General features: G+C 41.3%; 1 protein-coding gene across 12 annotated transcripts in view; it reads right to left on the bottom strand.

Moving 5' to 3' along the window:
• Nucleotides 1-15,844, bottom strand: part of IPO11 (importin 11) — a 217,158-nt gene that overhangs the window by 48,233 nt on the left and 153,081 nt on the right. The window lies entirely within an intron of this gene.

Genomic DNA, 15,844 nt, shown 5'->3' with positions numbered 1-15,844 from the left:
ATACATAATTTTAAATATAAACATTTATAAAATAATATCTAAATTTTTTAGATATTCACAAGCTAAATATCAATAAGAATCTAGTTACCAAAAACAGGCTGAGTGGAAAGAGCAAGGTTTGAAATAAGAAGCTTCTAAAGTAATATGATTTTAACTAAATCACATGTTTGTTTTATAATTATTTTACATATATGTGATGCATACCTATCTGAATTGGGTTGAACCTTTTAAAACAAAAATATATTTATCTAATGTGATTTTTTAAGGTAAAGACTTAAATGGTTTATATTATATTTAGTCATTAATTCTCTAAAAGGTCAATTACTTAGACTAGTTTTTATTTTTATTAATACCTTGATAATATTTAAAATAGCAGTAGTAATATATAATTTTATACTTTAACTCTTATGATATTAAAGCACCTTTCACTTCAAGACATTTAGATAATATGAATTACTTCCATATCACGTATTTGATATAATACCCCCACACAATCAGCACTTTTCCATGACTATAAAAGGTCAGAGCACACATCAGAAAGCAGATCTTTACCAAAATGATTTATGACTCTCACAACTTTCTACTGAGGCTGGCCATTGCTGCTGTTATTTTATGAATAAAGAAACTATAAAACAACGACAAAACACAGAAAATATATCAATTAGGACAAGGGACTAGGTTTCTCAAGATCTTTTTGTTTAATATTTTTTGCTTAGTATTCTCAATAATATACAAAGTGAAAACATCGTTTTAATTGAATCATGGGAGAGTCCAATGAAATCAGAATAAACCGGAAAGGGGGAGAACTACAAGGCAGTAAGAGCAGAACATTAATTAATTTTTTTCCTCTACTCCAGCAGTCTACAAAGAAGACAAAAATACTTACTATTAGATCTTACAAGTAAAAATTTTAGAAAATCACACTAAGGAAAAATAACAATACAATGAATCTCGTTTTTCTCACCTTGTAAAAAGTGAGGCAAATGAAATCATAGTGACTACAATGAAAAGACTAATCTAAACAGTATGCTTAACTCTTAGGTTTATGAGGTAAAAATTACAATTTTCAGGGATGAGCATTTGGCACAGTGGTTAAGTTGCCACTAGAGATGCTTGTACCCCATATTGTTCTAGTTCCTCCACTTCTAACCCAGCTTTCAGCTAACACATAGAATGGCAGGCAGCAGGTAATGGCTCTAGTACTAGTGGAGAAGTAGACTGAGTTCCAGACTCCTAAGAGTCTCCCTAGCCCAGCCATCTGGAGAGTGAACCAGTAGATAGAAGATCTTTCTCCCTTTCAATCAAAATTATAATAAATATGTATTTTTAATTCCAATATTTAACAAAACAAAATTTAGCCTTTCTGTTAGTTGCCAGCTCTTAGAGGCAAATGATGACTAAAAGAGAACACAGACATCAAAGATGCATATTTAGGTAATTAAAATCTTTTCATAAACTTTAAATCCTGTTAACATGTCTTGCTAAATCTTCATATGACCTCCCACGTGTAATCATTCTACCCAATTTGAATTTTGAAATTTTTATTTTGCTCTGAATATGCCAAAATGGTTCTTCATAACCTACTTCTGAATCCTACTAATTTTCATTGCAACTATTCCTGAACACAGCACTCAGCCTCCTAAATGGGCTTCACCCTACCTTTTTGCAGGAAATTGATCCTATGAATATTTTTTTCTCATTCTTATGCTGAATCTCCATTATACTGCTTCTGCCTTAAAAGAGTCAGGTGTTTCACATATCAACATACATTTATTTGCTTGTTCATTCAGATTCTACTATTATAAGAATGAGAATAAATAAGAAAACAATTATTCTATTACCATCTTCCAAATATACAGCATCTGTATCTACTTATCTATATATATCTATTTATCTATCTATCTATGTCTGTCTGTCTGTCTATCTATCTATCTCCTCTATGTATAAACCACATATAAAGAATGGCTTATAATAACAGTTCTTGATCTTACATGGACCTTTAAAGTTACTTTATCAACTTATAAAATTGAGACAACCAAACCTTGAAATGGAACCTAAAACTGAAATTTAATCTAGTAAATCATTTAAAATGTATCATTTTGCTCAATATAGGAGGTACTTTTAAGGAGGAGCAGCATCCTAATATAGACTATAAGGGAAACATATCTACACAATGGAGAAATCAGATGATGCCTAGACAAGAGTTAACATCATCACTGAGAAGCAGGTAAATGTGATTTTCCAAAAAGGACACAACATACTTATGCAATGTAACAATGAGAGATGCACAACTGGAATCTAATCATAAGGAAACACCATCAAACAAATGAGAGATGTTCTATTCTGTTGTGGGTACAAGGGGGTAGAAGGGGATAAACAGACAAAGAGGTAAAAAGAAATGGACAGAGAAAAAAGGATTGTATTCCTTAAAATGTTAGCTGTAAGAGACACAGACTGAGGATATACTACAGAATAAAAGACACAATAAAGACATGACATCTAAAATGCAGTAACAGATCCTACATTGAAATATCGAAAGGTGAATGGCTATGATATATGTGACATACAGGCAAACGGTTCAGAAAATACATGTATCTGACAGAGAATACCCTGGCAAAATTTTAAATTCAAATCACAAGAGGTGATTCAGGATAAAAGTTATGGAATTTCCCACTATCGTTGGGAGGTTTATAGTCATGTCTAAATAAGAATATCATGTGACAGCACTATGACTTTCATATAAAGTTTGTTCATGTACATTATTGTTAGGATATGCCACAATTTCTAAGTTGTCAAGATACTCTGTAAAATAGAAACAAATTATTTTGGTGCTACTGTAGCACAGCAAAACAGGAAATTCCAGGGCAGGTAAGGCCACAACCTGTGGTGCCGGTGCCAGCATCCCACAAGGGCACCAATTTGAGTCCTGGTTGCTCCACTTCTGATCCAGCTCCCTGCTAACATGCTTGGGAAAGCAGCAGAAAGCGGCCCAAGTGCTTGGGCCCCTGCACCCACATGGGAGACCCAGAAGAAGCTCCTGGCTCCTGGCTTCAGATCAGCAGAGCTCTGCCCACTGCAGCCATTTGGGGAGTGAACCAGCAGACAGAAGATCTCTCCCTCTCCCTCCTACTCTCCTTGTCTCTGAAACTCTGCATTTCAAAAATATATATATATATATATATACATATATATATATTTTAAAAGTAGGAAATTCTCTATTTACTAAACTATCAGCAAGGAAATCTCCTAAGAAATTTCTGGCAACAAATCTACCAATGAAAAACAAAAATAAGCTTGTATGGGTAAGAAACATAGAACTTAACTATGACTATGATTTTAGAGCTTTAAAACTAACATGATGCTTCTAACAGTGCACTGACACTTGGACACTTTCAAGGGAACATAATTTATCAGCCCCTGGAGCAAGACTTTACAAGAACAGTTTTAACTTCTTAGTATCAGTTCCTGTTACACAGTCATTTTGAAAAGCATGCTGTTCTTTCTACAGACAATTTGACGTCCATCCTCACAACTGCTACATGATGATACAATTCTCTGTTGTCTATCAGCATCGTTTTATGTTGTAAAGCACAGCAAGTGAAACCTGCCATGAAACAGGAGGGCTGTTTCTTCTGAAAAAGCCAGTAGAGATACATTAGAAATCAGAGTAGCCTCTTTCCGCTGGTTCCACATGACTGACAACTTTGGAACAGTAACCTCTCCTATGTTCCTACATGCAATATATTCTGGTTTTGCTGAGAGAGTTTAGTGATTTCACATGGGAACTATATCAGAATTTCCCTCTCCTGCACATCTCTCCTGTTTTGATGGTTCTTATTTCAAGCTTATATTGCCTATTTCTAGTTTATCACAATTCCTAGGTTTTTTTGGACAGGCAGAGTTAGACAGGGAGAGAGGGGGAGGGGGAGAGAGAGAGAAGAGAGAAGAGAGAAGAGAGAAGAGAGAAGAGAGAAGAGAGAGAAAGGTCTTCCTCCCATTGGTTCACCCCCCAAATGGCTGCTACGGCTGGCGCGCAGTGCCAATCCGAAGCCAGGAACCAGGTGCTTCCTCCTGGTCTCCCATGTAGGTGCAGGGCCCAAGCACTTGGGCCATCCTTCACTGCACTCCCGGCCCACAGCAGAGAGAGCTGGACTGGAAGAGGAGCAACCAGGACAGAATCCGGCACCCCAACTGGGACTAGAACCCGGAGTGCTGGCACCGCAAGCGGAGGATTAGCCTAGTGAGCCGTGGCGCCGGCCTAATTCCTACAGTTTTAAACACAAAAACATAAAGGAAACAGAAGAAAGAGAGAATCATCCTTTTTTTTGTTTTTTAAATTTTTTTTTTTTTTTGACAGGCAGAGTAGACAGTGAGAGAGAGACAGGGAGAAAGGTCTTCCTTTTTGTCGTTGGTTCACCCTCCAATGGCCGTGGCCGGCGCGCTACGGCCAGCGCACTGCACTGATCCGAAGGCAGGAGCCAGGTGCTTATCCTGGTCTCCCATGGGGTGCAGGGCCCAAGCACTTGGGCCATCCTCCACTGCACTCCTGGGCCACAGCAGAGAGCTGGCCTGGAAGAGGAACAACCAGGACAGAATCTGGCGCCCCAACCGGGACTAGAACCCGGAGTGCTGGCACCGCAAGCGGAGGATTAGCTTAGTGAGCTACGGCGGTGCAGGCCAAGAGAATCATCCTAAAAGACAATTTACTAAGTGCTATGACAGCTTTTTCCAGTAACCAGAGAAAACCTTTGTGAAATGATTTCCTTAACTCAAAAGACATTAAAGTTACATGAATGCAGACTGTATCCAACAAAGGAAGTAGCATATTGAGTTAAAAGTACAGATTTAGGAATCATTGCCAGCATTTTGAGGATATTACTTACCTAATGAACAGATATTGTTGGAAAGAAGTCCTACAATGAAATGGAATGCCCCAAGAAGCAGGGACTTTCTATTAGCAATGCCTTCAGGTAGAAGTGGAATGAACACCCATCACAGATGATGTAGGAGGAAAGTTCACCTCCACAGAAAAACTAATCTAAATCATTTGTAAGGCAACATCCAATAAGCACTAGCACTAAAGACCATCCAATGTGACTACCCAAGGGTGTATCAAAACTACTACAGAAAACAGCCAGAGCGCCACACAAAACTACCAATATCAACCATGATAATCAAATTTGCCACTTGTGTGAAAAATAATTTCAGAACCATGCCTATTTTTGAAGCCGAAAATGAGTAACAGATTTTTGGCACCCAAACTGCTAACTTTTTCATGGCTGGCACTTCCTGCAACTATACTGCTTAGATCTGTCTGGGATCCTATCACTTAGGCTCCATTGTGTGTTGTCAGTCAAGAGAAGCATCCAATCGCCAATGTCCATCTATCAGTGTCTGGTTACAGATCACACAGTTTCTACCATAAGTACAATACAACCACCAAATGATTCAGCAAAATTCCACATATAAAATCACACCAACTCCCAACTTGAAAAAGGAACAGTCAGAACGGGTTAGTAAAGCAGAGATGTCAGGAAAATAAATCAACCAGGTCGATGCCTTTTGCTGGTGCTGAGTCAGATCTAGGCTAAGTTATTGACTGAGACCTTCTCTACCCCAGAGAGTATTCTCAACATTTCCCAACATTACCTCTTCTTAATTCACACAGCAACCCTGGAATATCCTATTTAACAAACAAGAAAAATGAAACACAAGGAAACTAAGAGTATTTTGTTCTTATATAATTTATGATACAAAGTTCTCTTTTCTTGAGTTTCTCCCTGAAGTTTTTGTTAACTAATGGAACCTGATAAAATTAAACTTGAAAGTGAAACCATGGGCCTTTAATAAGCTATTCCAAAATCTTTTTTAAAATCAACTTTCCAATAACAAAATTATATACATAGTGGGAAACAGTTTTTTTAAAAGTCAACTTGTTTTTAAAGGATTTTAGGGGCTTATCATCTGGGGACAACTGGTTAAGCCAATGCTTGCAATGCTGGCATCCCATATCAAAGGGCTGGTTTGAGTTCTAGCTGCTCTGCTTCCAATCTAGCTCCCTGTTAAAGAGCCCGGGAAAGCAGCAGATAACTCAAGTTCTTGGGACCCTATCAACCATGTGGGAATCCTGAATGGAATTCCTGGCTCCTCATTTTAGACTAGCCCAGACCTAGCCATTGTGGTCATTTGGAGAACGAACGAGCAGATAGAAGATCTCTAACTCTCCTTCTTTCTCTGCCTTTCAAATAAATAAAATAAATCTTTAAAAATACAAATTCAGGGAAAGCGCAATTTAAAAATGTTTGTTTTCTAAAGTATCTTAAAGATAGCTCCTACCCATTTCACAAGAGAAGAAACAGGCTCAGAGCAATTAAGGAAATTAAGAGTTATTTTTAAGGTGTGATACCTTAATCTGGCATCACATTTTTGAAATTGTATATATAAAGGGTCTCAAAAATCTCATGGAAAGTCAAAATTATGGACACACCAGGAACAATGTTAAAATTTTAACACAGAAATAAATTTATTTTTCAATTCCATTTTCCATCAACTTTTTGAAATACCTGTATATAAAAAGGAACTCAAAAACTCAAAACACACACACACACACACACACACACACACAAAACCACCAAATAATCCATTCTTAAAATGGGCAAATAACCCAAACAGATATTTGTCAAAAGAGGATACAAAAGTGGCCAACAGGTATATGAACAAATAGGTACATCAACATTACAAGCCATCAGGAAAACACAAAACCATAATACAGTATTACTTACCTCAGTTCAAATGGGTATTATCAAAAAGGCAACTGATAAAAATGTTGAGAAGGATATTAAAAAAGGAGACCCCTCATACACTATTAGTAGGATATAAATTATTAGTCATTATGGAAAATAACATGGAGGTTATTTGGAAAATCAGAAATGGGGCCGTTGTTGTGGCGTAGCAGTAGTAGGCCTCTTCCTGCACTGCTTGTTGGCATCCTATATCCTATATGGGTGCCGGTTCAGGATCTGGCTACTCTACTTCTGATCCAGCTCCCTACTAATGTGCTTGGGAAAACAGAAGATGACCCAAGTGCTTGGGCCCCATACCCACATTGGAGACCTGGGAGAAGCTCCAGTCTCCTGGCTTCAGCCTGGCCCAACCCCAGCCATTGTGGCCATTTGGGGCGTGAACCAGTAAGTAGATGGAAGAGCTCTCTCTCTCTCTCTCTCTCTCCCCTCTCCCTCTCTCCCTCTCTCTCTCCTTCTCCCTCCTCCCCCCCCCCCCCCGGTTGCTCTTCCTTTCAAATAAAAAATAAATAAATCTTTAAAAAAAAAAAAAACAGAAATAGAAATACCATAACAGCTAGAAATTTCACTACAGAATATGTGAGTCCAAAGGAATTGAAATTAGTTAGCTGAAAAGATATCTGCATTCTCATGTGTATTGCTGCACTATTCACACCATCCAAGATATGGAATCAACCTAGATGTCCAATGAATAAAGAAAATGTGGTACACGTACACAGCAGAATATTATTCAGTCATGAGAAATAACAGAATTCTGCTGTTCGTAACAACACAGATGGAACCAGGGGACTTTATGTTAAATGAAATAAGGCAGACACAGAAAGACAAATACTATACATTTCTGCCCACACATGGAAGTTAAAAAGTTGTGGTGTAATGGGTTAAGATGCTGCCTGTCAATGCCAGCATCCCAAATGGGCACTGGTTCGAGTCCCAGCTCCTCCACTTCCAAACCAGCTCTCTGCTACAGCCTGGGAAAGCAATGGAAGATGGCCCAAGTCCCCATGTGGGAAACCTGGAAGAAGCTCCTAGCTTTGGATCAGCCCAGCACTGGGACTTGAAGCCATTCGGGGAGTGAACCAGCAGATGGAAGACCTCTCTCTCTGTCTCTACCTCTCTCTGTCACATTAGAATCTTGAAATTGATAGAGAAAAGGAAAAGAGGAGGACTTTAGTTCTGCTGTTTGTTTCAAGGGTAAACTGGATTTGTTTTGGAAATGAAAATCAAAATGAACTGATTACTTCAAATCCTCAGGAAGGAGGATAAGAGACACTTCATAAGAGACACTTCAAAGTATTTCAAAAGTGTGCTCTCCTTTCCTGGACATTTGGTTTTCAAAGAACTACCTGAAGCATCAAAAAGTTTTATAAATAATTATAATCCTGTAATGAAAAATCACCAAGCCCAAGAATTAACAACTTACTTCCTTTTCAGTAACACTGCTGTGTATACAGATAAAGGCAGTGAATATGCAATGGTGTTATCAACCGGTCATCTTCCTAAACCACCTATTCCTTGTCCACATCTTTTGGTTTCTGTTAAATTATAGATAACAAAATTCAGTTTATGACTATTAACCAGTTCAGAAGTAGGTATCTTGGGGACGGCACTGTGGTGTGGCTATCTGCCATGCTGGCATCCCATGTGGGCCCCAGTTAGATTCCTGGTGCTCCACTTCTGATCCAGCTCCCTGCAAATGTGCCTGGGAAGGTGGCAGAGGATGGCCCAATTTCTTGGGCCCCAGCACAGACCCAGAGGAGGGTCCAGGCTCCTGGCTTTGGTCTGGCCCAACTCCAGCCATTGCAGTCATTTGGAGAGTGAACCAGTGGACAGAAGATCTCTCTCTGTCTTTTCCTCTGACTCTGTAACTCTGCCTTTCGAATAACGTATTTAAAAATTTAAAAAGGTAGGTATCTTAATCAAATTGTGCCTAGGAAGAAAACCAGTCCATAAATTCACAAGAACCGAAATATACGTATACATAGGTTAGCCCCAAAATAAAGCATTTAAAAACTTCTGCAGCAGTTTTTTTTCCAGTTGAATTGAAATTATGAAAACCAGCAATTCAATAAATTGCATTAGAGTACATGCAAAGAAGGAAATCATATGTGATCCAAAGAATACACTTTTGAACTTCTAAGGGCACCTATTCCCTTTGTAAACCACACATTCAAAGGGTGGCTGGGAAACAGAACCTCAACTTCTGATCCTGAAACTTCAAAGTAATTTTACTCATTCATGTTTCTCTAAACAATTTTTCTCTAGTCACTACCCCTTCCTAGAAATTAATGTATAAGAAGGTAATACAAATTAGGTTGAAAACCAGTTCAAGCTGTATCCTGAGGGAAAAAAATGACTACAGAAAGAACATCACTGCAAAACAAAAGTCTTAGACGATGGGTTCCTGAGTGCAGCAGTGCATTTGTTTTGCTCACTCTCAAATCCCGCTGTCTAGCATGCTACAAACATCCACTAAGTATTTGATGAAAAGAGGAAAGGATTCACAAGGGTGCCTTCTGCTACTTGGGTTCTATACTGAGTACACTGTAGGGTATACCATACTAGCTCAGCCAAGGCTGATCCTCGTTTCTCCACTACAAAGAAGTGGAGCAGGCATAGGCATTGTGGCCGAGTGAGTTAAGCCACTGCTTCTGACACTGGCAGTCCATATCTGAGTGCTGGTTCAGTCCGGGCTGTTCCACTTCCAATCCAGTTCCCTACCAATGTACCTGGGAAGCAGCAGATGATGGCTCAATACTTGGGCCCCTGCCACCCAGGTGGGAGACCAGGTGGAACTCTTGGCTCCTTCCTTTAGCCTTGTCCAACCCTGGCTGTGGTACACAACTGGGGAGTGAACCAGCAGATGGAAGACTGACTCTCTCACTGCCAAACAGACCAAAAAAAAATAATAATAATAATAAACATAGTTAGTAATTTAACAAAATGCCAGAGGAAAAAATTGTTTTCCCACAGTCCTTTCAGACTGACTTCTCTTGTCCGGATGGTATACAGAAACAGACACTAACTCAGAGTATAGCTTTTTAGTGGCAACAGGGACAAAGCAACCTCAGCTGGTAACTTAACTTCCAATACCAGCTTAATCTACTAAGAGAAACAAGCCTATTTCTAAAATCAAATATTTGCAGTGTTTAGAAATTTGCTGTTTGAAACTATCCATCATTCAAATCTACTCCATGAGAAAAGGTAATTCATAATTTAGACTCTGATTAAACTCTTTAGAAACAATCCTATCACTTCTCAGCTTTTTGGCTAAGATCAAGTGTACGAACAATTAGTCTCAAACTGAGTCATCTACTTTTTTAGACAGATAATAAATGTGAACACATGTGTTCACCACGGAGCTTTCATTCCAAAATTAATTATCATTATAATGGAAACAGTAAATGACTCAAAGATTTTCAGCATTTACTGAATGCTTATTTGTATATTCTGGGGTTATTATTTTATTTAATGATAGTACTATAGAATGCTATAAATTGTTTACTATTCATTTTGAATAAATATATTGAGAAACTAAGTGACTTTCCAAGTGTTTTCAACAAAAAGCCAATTCCAAATCCCATAACACATATCTAAATTTATAAAAATATATTTAATGCTGAAATCACTAACAAATTTAAACAATATATCATTTACAAAGTAAATTCACATAATTTTATTCCCTAAAGTTTTTGGAAATATTATTAAGTTAGGTGTCTAAAATTTACATACAAAATAAATTTAGCAAATTAAAAACTCTTCATGTTAGGCCAATCTAAGAACTCTATTTGCAGCCGGCGCCGTGGCTCAATAGGCTAATCCTCCACCTTGCGGCGCCGGCACACCGGGTTCGAGTCCCGGTTGGGGCGCCGGATTCTGTCCCGGTTGCCCCTCTTCCAGGCCAGCTCTCTGCTATGGCCAGGGAGTGCAGTGGAGGATGGCCCAGGTGCTTGGGCCCTGCACCCCATGGGAGACCAGGAAAAGCACCTGGCTCCTGGCTCCTGCCAGGATCAGCGCGGTGCGCCGGCTGCAGCGGCGGCCATTGGAGGGTGAACCAACGGCAAAAAGGAAGACCTTTCTCTCTCTGTCTCTCTCTCTCACTGTCCACTCTGCCTGTCAAAAAAAAAAAAAAAAAAAAAAAAGAACTCTATTTGCAACACTATCACAAGAATCAGACTGTACACAAAAACTCCCCTCTTAAGCATAGTTACATTATTATATGTAAGCATGTTTTTTATAGTGTGCTAGTGTGGCACAACTGAAAAATTATCTATTTACCCCAAAAGGTACCTTAAAGAGTAACCATAAAGTATGCGATACTTCCAACCAGGACTGGCTTATTTTTTTAGTTACACACATTATTTTGTTTTCCATTAGTAAACGTACTTTATTTCCCCTTTGTATTTGCTTTATATCTTGCTTTATAAAGTTATGAAGTTCACAGATTTATACCAAAATGTAAGAAGACTAGGCTATTTGTTTATAAACATTTTTAAAGTCATCTCATTTTGTTCTTCTCATCCATATTCAAATATAAAAATGAGAAACCAAGGGTGCTGGAGCAGCTCTAGGGCATAAGATCTTCAACAGCCCTTCCTCCGACCTCCTCCTTCCCCCATTCACATGGGCTACAATCCTGAATTCAGAGAAAATCTGTGGAGCTTTAATCACCACACGACCCAGCAGGGCCACATACTGGGTGCTGGAGGTGAGAGGCTAGTTACACACATTCTTTCAAGTACAGAAACCAAAAATGTATTTGGAAAGAAGAAAAAATAGCTAGCTATTACAGTGTGGTTATGCATTAAAGTAATTCAAATGTTCACAAACTTACTACGTGATAGGGACCCTGTGCCAAGAAAACAAAGATAGTTAATAATCATGTCTTTTTATTTTCTGAATTCTGATGCTTTGACATTGTGACCTTATTGGCCCTGGAGAGACTACAGCTTCCAAGGCTAGCCAATTCCTAGAGACCCTTCTGTAAGGACACCTTTCACATGCAAATCAATCCATTTAAAACCCCTCCCTCAACCACTACCATTATCTTATACTCTGGGCCACTGGGCTGCCAACTCTCAGCTCTAATTGCCCTAGAGTCAGGTACCAGACAACTTCTGACACCCCCAGTACCCTAGAGACCTCTGATATTATTCAAACTATCCAATACCAAGCCTGTCTTCTTGGGGATCACCCAGTCCTTTCTACTGAAACCACAATAAACACTCTGCTCATGGGGCTAGCGTAGTGGCACAGTGGGTTAAGCTGCCACCTGCAGCACTGGCACCCCACATGGGCACAGGTTAGAGTTCAGGTTGCTCCATTTCCAATCTAGCTCCCTGTAATGCACCTGAGAAAGCAGCGAAAGATGGCCCAAGTGCTTGGACTCCTACACCCACATGGGAGACCAGGATGAAGTTCCCAGCTCCTGGTTTTGGCCTCGTCCAGCCCTGGCCATCGTGGCCATTTGGGGAGTGAACCACTAGATGAAAGATTCTCTCTCTGCCTCTCCCTCTCTCTCTGTAACTCTGCCTTTCAAATAAATAAAATAAATCTTAAAAAAAATAAACCTGCTCAATCACCTTCCCCCACTACCACCTTTCTCCTTCAACCCCCTGACTGACCCTGTTGCTTTCCCATGTGGCAGTGAGGAATGGGGTAGTGTGGAGTGTCCCCTCCTCTTGGGACTGTAAGGAACAAATTACTGTTCTGTTGACCACCCCATACCTGAATAATAATAAAATCTACATTTAGAAACATTCAGGAGTTACCTATTGAGACATTAATGGTAATATCTACTTAACAAAAAAAACGAATAAGTGAAGAATGAATATTGGCAGCAAACAAGAAAACACTATATCAAACATTAAAGAACTGAATCTTAGCATTAAAAAAAGTTTAATGACTTTTTTAGATTCACAATAAAATCAAATGACAGGTAGAGAAGCTTTCCAAACATCCTCTGCCTCTACACAGGCACAGTTTTACGGTACTGATGAACCTACACTGACATATCCCCCAGCGTCCACAGTTTCCATCAGGGGTCACTCTAGGTGTTGTACTGTCTTTAGGTTTGGACAAATGTAAAATAACATGTACCCACTGCTGGGGCTCAGAAAACAATATGGTGTTTTTGGCATGCTGAGCTATTTTATCCAAAGGAAATGAAAAGCTCTTAAAAGCAGTAGCACAATCAAGGTTCCCGTGTCCTTCTCTCGTCTCCCCCATCTGCCCACTCCCAGCACAGGGAGAGTCTTCTGCAAAGTTTCTGTATCTGCCTGAAGTCCTGGCTGTCAAACAACTATGTCTATTGCCTCATCTGTGCTTCCATGAACTAAACTCCTATCACAAGAGAGCAAAGTCTGTCAACACACCTGAACAGACACCACTGTTGACTATTTAGATCCTAAAGAGAATCAGTCACAAATCATTGTCCATTCTGCAGACCAAATACTTGGTCTTAGCTCACTGTATTCTTTCAGCCCACTGAGTTTTCTTAATAATCTTTGACTACTCCCCTAAAACCGGTCTGTATTCCTCAGCCTCCTCTTCCTCCACAGAAAAAGGGGTAAGCTCTGTATATGGCTGTGCTGATCAGTATCACACTGGTTGATGCTGCCCTTTCTTACATGTTAATAAATTGGAATGTCTATTCTGCAACTAATCTGCCTTTGGTGGTCTGTTCCTGTGAACGTGGAGAGGGCAAAGAGGAAGCTTCCCTTTACCCCTACACCAGCAGCAAGGCGAGGCACAGTGGTTTCACTGCCTTCAGAATCCTCTTGAACGCTGACATGTTTAATATGTAACCATGGGTGACCCCCTGAGACTGCCTGCCTAGCCCATGCAGTTAGCCTGATTGCTGGCAGGAGGCGGGAGCCCCAGGCACGTTTCCCCCAGCACCGCCCTTCGGTCAATCGGGTAAACTGCTCCATGGTGTAGCCCAGGCCCACCTGGAAAGCTATGCTTTCCAGTATGGAAATATGTATGCTAAAACGTGACATTCAAGCTGACTGGGGAAGCATAGCGGCGCCAATATCGGCTCTATCCTATAGAATTAGTGTTGCCTTGAATTAGCTAAGCCCCTTCTGCCTGCCCTTTGCCCTTTCTGCATTACCTTTTTTTTTTTTTTTTTTTTTTTTGACAGGCAGAGTGGACAGTGAGAGAGAGAGACAGAGAGAAAGGTCTTCCTTTGCCATTGGTTCATCCTCCAATGGCCGCCGTGCTGATCCGATGGCAGGAGCCAGGTACTTCTCCTGGTCTCCCACGGGGTGCAGGGCCCAAGCACTGGGCCATCCTCCACTGCACTCCCTGGCCACAGCAGAGAGCTGGCCTGGAAGAGGGGCAACCGGGACAGAATCCAGCGCCCTGACCGGGACTAGAACTCGGTGTGCCGGCGCCGCAAAGCGGAGGATTAGCCTAGTGAGCTACGGCACCGGCCTCTGCATTACCTTTTAAAAGGTGTGCTGGGTCCGACGCCGTGGCACAGTAGGTTAATCCTCCGCCTGTGGCACCGGCATCCCATATGGACACCAGTTCTAGTACCGGCTGCTCCTCTTCCAATCCAGCTCTCTGCTGTGGCCTGGGAAAGCAGCAGAAAATGGCCCAAGTGCTTGGGTCCCTGCACCCACATGAAAGACCAGGAAGAAGCTCCTGGCTTTGGATCGGCACAGCTCTCCGGCCATTGTGGCCATTTGGGGAGTAAACCAACAGAAAGGAAGACCTGTCTCTTCCTCTCACTGTCTGTAACTCTACCTCTCAAATAAAATCTCTTATGGGTCCAGCACTGTGGCTTAGCAGGTGAAGCCACCTGCAGTGCCAGCATCCCATGTGGGCTCCAGTTCGAGTCCCAGCTGCATCACTTCTGATCCAGCTCTCTGCTGTGGCCTGGGAAAGCAGTGGAGGATGGCCCTTGCACCAGCGTGGGGGACCCGGAGGAGGCTCCTGGCTTCAGATAGGCACAGCTCTGGCTGTTGTGGCCAATTGGGGAGTGAGCCAGTGGATGGAACACCTGTCCTTCTCTCTCTGTATAACTCTGATTTTCAAATAAATAAATCTTAAAAAAAAAAAAAAAGTGTGCTTGCTCATGAATAAAGCAAACATGTTCACCGAAATTTTTCTCAGAACCTTTGCCCCACCCATGCCGACAACACGCAGACCCCACACCCCACCCATGCCGACAACATGTGGACCCTGCGAGTTGGGCCTGCATGTAACAAGCGGGGCAGCAGCAAAACAGATTGTTAAATTTCCCCCCATGACAAGAAGTAATTTATCTGTTAACAGCTTGGTTACAGGGAAAATAGCAATTGCATAATTCCTCTCTAAGCACAAAACAGGCCTCTCTCCTGGCCCTGGCTTCCGAAAGTCTGTGACGGACTCTCCGTCTAGCCCTGCAGCCTTGCTGCTCCCACGTGCCCCTGCTCCAGGCCTTACTCTGTTTCCTGCGGGTGCCCTGATCCCTCCCCCTGCAGGACCTTGGGTGTTCTTGGAAAGTGCAGTTTCATTCCACAGCTTCACCAGAGTTTCCACTCTCCCTCATTTCCTCAGGGAAGTCTGGACCTCCCAGCCTGTGTTAATCCCCTACTTGAATCTGGTTAACACTGGTGGTACATGTTAACACTTCTATTCTGAATGGCTATAGGCTGTGCCTATGTCTGAGTTGCAGCTCCACTCCTGGTTCCAGCTTCCTACTAATGTGTACTCCAGGAGGTGACAGGAGGTGATGGGTACCTGGGTGCCTTCCACCCATGTGGGAGACCCAGCTTGAATTCTAGGCTCCTGGCTTCTGAATGGCCCAGTCCCGTCATTTGGGAAGTGAACCAACAGATGGAAGACCTCTATCTGTCTGAATCTCTCTCTCCCTCTGCCTTTCAACAAATGAGAAAAAAAAAATTTTTTTTAAAGATTTATTTATTTGAAAGTTAAAGTTACCCAGAGAGAGGAGAGGCAAAGAGAGAGAGGTCTTCCATGCGATGGTTCACTCCCTAATTGACCACAACGTCCGGAAGCCAGGGGCCAGGAGCTTCTTCCGGGTCTCCCACATG

This window comes from Oryctolagus cuniculus, chromosome 14 (assembly GCF_051225735.1).
Source record: "Oryctolagus cuniculus isolate XC-2025 breed Fujian yellow rabbit chromosome 14, ASM5122573v1, whole genome shotgun sequence".
In the NCBI taxonomy this organism is placed as follows: Eukaryota; Metazoa; Chordata; class Mammalia; order Lagomorpha; family Leporidae; genus Oryctolagus; species Oryctolagus cuniculus.
Note: the sequence above shows the minus strand (reverse complement) of the source record. Positions and strands in the feature narration are given on the sequence as shown.